This window comes from Spinacia oleracea, chromosome 2 (genome assembly GCF_020520425.1).
Source record: "Spinacia oleracea cultivar Varoflay chromosome 2, BTI_SOV_V1, whole genome shotgun sequence".
Classification (NCBI taxonomy): Eukaryota; Viridiplantae; Streptophyta; class Magnoliopsida; order Caryophyllales; family Amaranthaceae; genus Spinacia; species Spinacia oleracea.
Window position 1 is genome coordinate 81,044,842 of NC_079488.1, and position 7,100 is coordinate 81,051,941.

General features: G+C 39.4%; 1 non-coding gene across 1 annotated transcript; it reads right to left on the reverse strand.

Moving 5' to 3' along the window:
- Positions 1–5,699: 5,699 nt before the first annotated feature.
- LOC130468214 (small nucleolar RNA R71) lies at positions 5,700–5,806 on the reverse strand. Its single transcript, XR_008928633.1, has one exon. It is a non-coding gene; the product is annotated as a small nucleolar RNA R71 (small nucleolar RNA).
- Between the last annotated feature and the right edge of the window lie 1,294 nt (positions 5,807–7,100).

Consider the following 7,100-nt stretch of genomic DNA (forward strand, 5'->3'; position numbering starts at 1 on the left):
TCTTGACTGAACCTATAAGGTCACACCACTGTAATACCTCGTATTTTATAATAATTATAAATATATTTTATTATATTTATAAAGCATTTTATGATTTTTAGAATTTATTTTGCATTTAAATATTATTTTAATATATTTTAATTAATTAGAATATTTATTATTTTAATTTATTATGAAACCAATTTAATTTTCGAGTCGGGAAATTTAATGGGTCGCAATAATTTTAAAGGTTTGGGTTTTTAAATAAAAGTCCAACTCGTTTTATTAAACGAGCCCAATCAAAAGAATTTAATTCTAAACTCTAAGGCTAGGCCAATCATTTAATTGCTAGCCCAATATCAAATTCCTAAGCCTAGCCCACTAGGGATTTGGGAGCCTATAAATAGGACTCTCCTCATTAAATGATCCACTTATTTTTCATTAAACCCTTCCTCCTTTACTTTCGCAACACTCCTCTCTCCTTTCTCTCTCCTTGTGCCCGGCTCCTCTCACCCGCACAGCACGAGCACGAGCACGAGTCGTGCCTTGTGCTTCCGTGCCTTGTGCTGCCGTGTCTTGTGCCCCTCGCGGCCCCACACTTCGTCGCTCCTCCCTCGCTCGCAGCCAGCGTTGCCCCCTTCCCCTTGTTGCGCGCTGCTGTTATTGTTGTTGTGTGCACTGCTGCCCCTCTCGCCCAGCCACACGCACACTCGCCTCACTCTCTTTGCTCGCCCCGTCGCACACCCCTCGCCCCCGCGTGCCGCACCCAGCGCGCACTGCTGCCTTCGCTCCTTCGTCCGCGCGCGCGCACACACGAAGTGTGTGTGTGTGTGTGTGTGTGTGTGTGTGTGTGTGTGTTTTGTTCGTTCGTTCAATTTTTCGCCCAATCACATTCAATTCGTGATTGTTCCGTGCTATAGGTCGGATTATTATAATTCTCTTCTTCCTTACCTATTCTATTTCAATTCTGTATTTTAAATTATATTATTATTATTGTTTTGAATAATTAAAATGCTGGGAATCGGTTGTGAACACTGTATTGTGATAATTTACATGTTTTGATTCTTGAGGCGTATTTTAATTATTAAAGTATGAAATTTCAGATTTATTTATTTAATAAAAGGCGAATGTGGCTAATTACACCCTTAACTTTCCTTGAAAGTGTAATTTACCCCTTTAACTTTGCAACGTAGAAAATTGGCCCCGTTAGTTTAATCAAATGTGAAATCAGGCCCCATCTACATTTTACGGTGAATTTGTAACCGGAAAATGCTGACATGGCATCATTAATATTTTAATTGTAAAAAAAAATCTAAATACAAGTGTACAATAACAGAATACAATAACTAATAAAAAAAATAAAAAAACAATTGTATTCCTGTCAAAAAAGGAGTACCCATTCTTTATTGAGACATACGGAGTATACAGTTGTACGCAAATACCCATTCTTTATTGAGACAAACAAGAAGTTTTTGAGTCCCATTACTCCATTAATCTTCCCTGTCAACAAATTCTAATTTCTCTTCAAGCTCTTTACTCCACTTCATGCGGCTCATCTTCTTTGCTAGTTCATGAGCTCACAACCTCACACTCCATGCCAATTGGTTTTGTTTTTACAGATCTCACTATCGCAAATAATTCTCGTAAATTCCAAATTGATTATTGTGGGCTGAAAACGAAGACAAAGAAAAATTGTAAATTGAGTGGAAGATGATATCAACGGGATCAACCCTCTCCAGGTACTCTCTTGCCTTTTCTCATGATATGACTACTCTGTTTCTTTGATTTATAATTTTTGTTTAAATATCAAGGATTAGCTTGATCTGCTCATGTTTACGCTACTTTTTAGAGGTTTTTTTTGATGAAAAATCACTTAAAATTACTAATTGATTAATTGTGTAATTGAATATATGATGGGTTTGATTAAATTAAACCACCATCATCACCATATGATTTGCGTCATTTATTTGATTTTGGGATAAGTGGTTTGCTTTATCTATTAGTAAGCAAGATATGTTGGATATGCTTCTTTTTTGCATGTCTTAATCTCATGTCTGATTATGTGCTACTTTATTTTTTTTGGATTAATTCAAGTTTCCTATAGCTCCCAAAATTTAATTTTTTTAAAAAAAAAACATTTGTAGAAATTCTTTTGGTGTTCCAGATTAATAAACTTACGAAATAATTGAAGCTAATTACCTCATATATGCCTCATGTGTTTGTACAATTAAGTCTGGTGTTTACAGTTTTGGTGTGGTGCTAAAACGGAATTGTAGGTACCTGTTTAAAGACTTGCACAATATTTGTAGTCTTTTGTATACAAGACCTGTTTAAAAAAGTCTGGTGTATACAATTAAATCTGGTGTATACAAGACTTCTGTATACAATGAAGTCTGGTGTATACAAGACCTGTTAAAAAAATTCATTGAATTAAATGATAGTTCTATATGTCTCTGGTCACACATAGTCAAATTCAAATAAAAACAACCGAAACAATTGAGATAGTTGAATCAAAGACAAGTAGTATTAAAAAACACTGTTACAAAGTCAAAAATAGATATAAGTTCTTCTGACAAAGATGATGATCTAAGTAGATGATGCAGTCACTGTTGAGGTGTAGTGGCACTTATGAATCTTAATTTTCTCCTGATTGCTCGCCAACCATCCTATTAGGACATGTTCGACACTTGTGGCCAAGCTCTTTGCAAATAGAACACCTTTGCTTTCCACCCTTGGGAACTCTATACTGTCGTGTTTTACGCTTTGTTTCACTGAATCCTTTTTTTCTTTTATTTGCTGGCCGCCCATACTTAACCCGGGGATCACTTGGCAAAATCGGCCCCCCTTCAACTTTCTTCCATTAAACTTGTCCATTCAAAGGCTCTAAAGAGAATGAATAAGATGTCTCATATGTTTCCTTTTTATACCAAGAAGCCACATGGTTTCAGGAATTTCTCTCTTAGCACATATTGCTGCCAACGCATGTTCACATGGAATTCCAATCACATCCCAATATCTACATACGCACACCATCTGCTCCAATCTAACAACATATGTTAACTTACTGTTATGGATGTGTTGCACCTCATAAACATTTGTATTAACCTCAATATCTCTCCAATTTCGTGTAGCTTGCTTATTATCATTCAATATTGCACGAATTCTTGGTGTAACAATGCCATTGCACTTCATAGCTTGCGTTTTCTTCTCAACCATTCTAGACATAACTTGCCTCCTTATGTCTTCTAACATTGTCAATATCGGTTTCTCCCTAGCTTCGATGATCCAAGAGTTGAATGTCTCTGCCATGTTGTTACAAGTGACACCAGTGCATGCATTTTTTTGGTAAAAAGATCTGCAAAACCTTTGCACATTGCTTTCACACATCTCTGTGTAAGCTTTTTCACTTTGTTGTCGTAGCTTGTTCATTTAATCTTCAAACTCCTCCTTGGTATATGCTTTCACAGCACTCCAAAACAGCTTGTGCAAAGGGGCTCCCTTGATGGTCTTAATCCAATTTGTGAAAATATGTCTTGCACAGAGCCTATGCTCAGCTTGTGGAAGCAGTTTAGCTATTGCAGGTGATATATGCGTTTTATATAGAATTTTTACCCCCGTCCCTTAGTACTTTTATGTATCAAACGTGCTCTTAGGAGCCGTTTCTAGTACTAATGTGTGTTATTGAGTGTGCCTTGAGTTTCAGGTTTGATTATGAGAAATTGGTCGTTTTAGACCCGTTTCATTGTTGATCAAGGCCACTATATGAGTCCGAGAAGTTCGGGACCTCCATCGTCGACTTTCGGGAGCCTGAGATGCTTATGGTTGAGCCCCGGGAGTTAGACTTGGTGATACGGGCGAGATACATTGAAGATTGCAAATCGCCCTGGAAGCTGAGGGCGAAATGCAACCATCGGGCGGAAGTATAAGCAAGCCAAGTTCATCAACGCGCGCCCGATCGGGCGCAGCTCGCCCGATCCGGATCGGGCGGTCAATCTGGAGGCTTTGTGGAGATTTCGCAACCCGCCCGATCGGGCGGATTTTGGCCCGATCGGGCCGACTATCGAGTGATTAGCCCGATCGGGCGAAGCGTCGCCCGGTCGGGCGAAGCGTCGCCCGGTCGGGCGACGCCAACCTCCAGCAGTTTTTCGCGTTTTTTAATTCCGTTTTTAGGCCTTATTTTGGCAAAACTATATAAGCAAACTTGTTTTATTTTTGAGGGACATCTTATTTTTCCAGCACAAAACCCTTAGTTTATTTTTCTAAGTTTAATTTTCTCTCTCTAATTTGCTCTAAACACTTAGTTTATTTTCAATCAAAGAAAAATCGAAGCTTTCATTTGCCATTGTTCTTCAATTAGGTATTATTCCTTATTTCAATTCTTTGTTTAAGCTTTAATTATGTTTTCAATCATGCCAATTGCTTTGCTTATTGTTAATATGTGTGAGTAGTTGATTTTCTAGGGTTTTTGGGAATCCATGAACGAATGTGAAAGGATGATTAATTGTTGTTGATTGTTGGTTTAGCTGTTAATTCCTATTGATTGCCCTTATCTACTTTGCAATTAGATTTGCGCAGGTTTGATTGTATTAGTTTCGCAATATCAAATTAAGATTCGGGAGATGCAATTTGATGTTTAGGCTTGTTTCAATAGGTAGAATTGGGATTAATACGTAGCGAGAGCCCGTTAATTCTAAGTCTATGATTAGTATCGATTCGAGAGAGCATGCTAGTCTAATTAACTGTTTTATTGATTATTATCGATTGTTGTCATCCTGGAATGTTGTTCATCGGTGAACCTGTGCCCTAGACCTTTTAATATCTGATTTTTCCCTATTTTATTATCAACCTAGTTTCATTATACAAATCAACCTATATTCTTGTTTCCCAATAGTCTAGAATTGCCGATTAATAGTAGAAAGAACATTGTTTCCCTGTGGATACGATCCTTGCTTCCCTTGCTATATTTTTAGTTGGTGAACGTTAGGTTTATCTTTGATAGGAGTGCGATTTAGCCTGTCAAATTTTGGCGCCGTTGCCGGGGAAACGGTTTTATTTTCTGTTGTTGATTGATTATCCTAGACTATTGTTTGTTACTACTCAAGGAACTCACGTTCCTTGAGACCGGATCTCACATTGTTTTGTAGTCTTTGTCTATGCCCAGGACCGTAGGTACTAGTAATCTGACTCCATTCGATCCTGAGCCCGAAAGAACCTTTCGTAGACGAAGAACTTTCATTGCACAGTGTGGGAATTACTCTGATTCTGATCATAATATTGGCGATCTTTTTCCTTCAGATACAGATTCAGTTTCAGAGATAGAGATGGGTGACGAAAATCTGATACCGCCACCTACCCCAAGGCTTACGGACTATTCTAAGCCAAGTCTGTCCGTACTACCAAAGGCGATCATGCCTTCTATTGCAGCTGAGACCTTCAAGATTGAGCCCGCATTGATTAACATGATCGAGAGACGCCAGTACGGTGGGGAACCAGGTGAAGATCCGAATCTTCACATTCAGTCCTTTATCCAATATTGCTCCACCATCAAGCAAAAGGGATTGACTCCGGAGCAGACTATGGAGATACTTTTCCCGTTCTCTTTGAGTGGGAAAGCTAAACTGTGGATTAATGGGTTGAATCGGGCGGCTTTGAAAATCAATAATTGGGAATCCTTGGCTCTTGCTTTTTATGTTAAATATTTTCCACCTGAGAAAACGGCTCGTCTGAGGGGTCAGATATTAGGTATCTCACAACAAGCGGATGAGAGTTTGTTCGAGGTTTGGGAGAGATTCAAGGATTTGCAAAGAGAATGCCCGCACCATGGTTTGGAAGATTGGTTCTTGATTCAGCAGTTTTATAATGGTCTGGGCAATGAGTCTAGATGTTTGTTGGATTCAGCTGCCAGTGGGAGGTTCATGCAACTTGAGGTGCCTAGAGCTATGGAGGTGATTGAGGAGATAGCCATTCACAATGCCCAGTATGGAAATCCTAGAGGTCTATCTAAGAGGGGTGGTAAGCATGATTTAAATTCTATTGAACAATTAACTGCCCAATTGACTGCTTTACATTATAAATTCGATAATATGCAAGCGGCCAATGCTCAATCTGCCCAACCTGTTAGTGTAGCTGCTATGAGTGCCCAACCTACTGCTATTTGTGAAAGTTGTGGAATGTCTGGTCATTATGCACAGGAATGTAGAAGCTCTATTGAACAATGTAATGCTTTTCAATCCTACAAACAAAACAACCCATTCTCCAACTCTTACAATGAGGGCTACAAAAATAACCCTCTGCTTTCCTACAGGAGCAACAACATCCAAAACCCTCACCAAGTTCAACATCCACCACCACAACCATATCAACCCCCACACCAACAATCTTACCAACCCCGAAACAACTACAACCAACAGTCTAGTGGGCCACCTGGGTTCTCTAGACAACACACATCACCCCCACAACCACAACCTCAAGCCACACAGCCTGACCCTATGCTAGTAGAGATGAGAAACATGATGCTACAAATGCAAAAATCTCTAAGTGAAAAGGATGCAAAAATCGATGCTCTTACTGCTCATAACAAGATCATTGATACACAGCTGGCACAGATGGCTACTACTATTGCAGGGAGGCCACCAGGCCAACTTCCTTCACAGCCCGAAAATAGAGAGTCTGCTAATGCAATTACATTGAGGAGTGGTAGGGATTATGATGGTCCTTCTATGCCGGTTGAGGTTGATTCCGGGGTGTCTGCTAGTGATCTGGTCAGTGAGGAAATCCCGAAGATAGTTATGGGTGAAAAGGAACCAGCTGAAAAGATAGTCAATGAAAATGAGGCTACAACTGCGGTTAAGAAGGGAGCGGATATACAAGTACCACCTATTGCACTCCCCTTCCCAAACCGACAACTCAAGAATAAGCTAGACAAGCAGTTTGGCAGATTCTTGGAAGTGGTCAAAAATTTGCAGGTAACGGTTCCTTTTACTGAGTTAATTTTACAAGTTCCTGCTTATGCTAAATTCATGAAGGATATTTTGACCAGAAAACGTGCCTTTTGTGAGGTAGAGACTGTAGCTTTCACTGAGCAATGTAGTGCTTATTTGCAAAACAAGTCTCCACCTAAA